The sequence below is a fragment of the Belonocnema kinseyi genome, chromosome 1, assembly GCF_010883055.1.
Source record: "Belonocnema kinseyi isolate 2016_QV_RU_SX_M_011 chromosome 1, B_treatae_v1, whole genome shotgun sequence".
NCBI lineage: Eukaryota > Metazoa > Arthropoda > Insecta > Hymenoptera > Cynipidae > Belonocnema > Belonocnema kinseyi.
In genome coordinates this window covers 52,610,338-52,610,620 of record NC_046657.1, presented here as the reverse complement: position 1 = coordinate 52,610,620, position 283 = coordinate 52,610,338, and positions in this window count along the sequence as shown.

Sequence of the window (283 nt, the reverse complement as noted above, 5' to 3'; positions counted from 1 at the left end):
TATTACTTTTCCTGTTATTGAAAAGCACTGTGAACGTCAAATAGATAAAATGGCCAATTTTTTGTCACATTTGTTTGTTTATTTATAAAAAATTGAAAACCTAATTGAAAAATCATGCGTGACAACTCTCTCAGAAATCTTAACAGCCTTTTTCAAATGATTTTGTTAAAATTGATTAATATTTGTGGGCTGTACATTTTTTTGAACCAAAAATGGAATGTTTTACCCACTGTGGGCCGAGAATGTGAAAATGAGATCATATGATCGTTAATCGAAGTTTTGT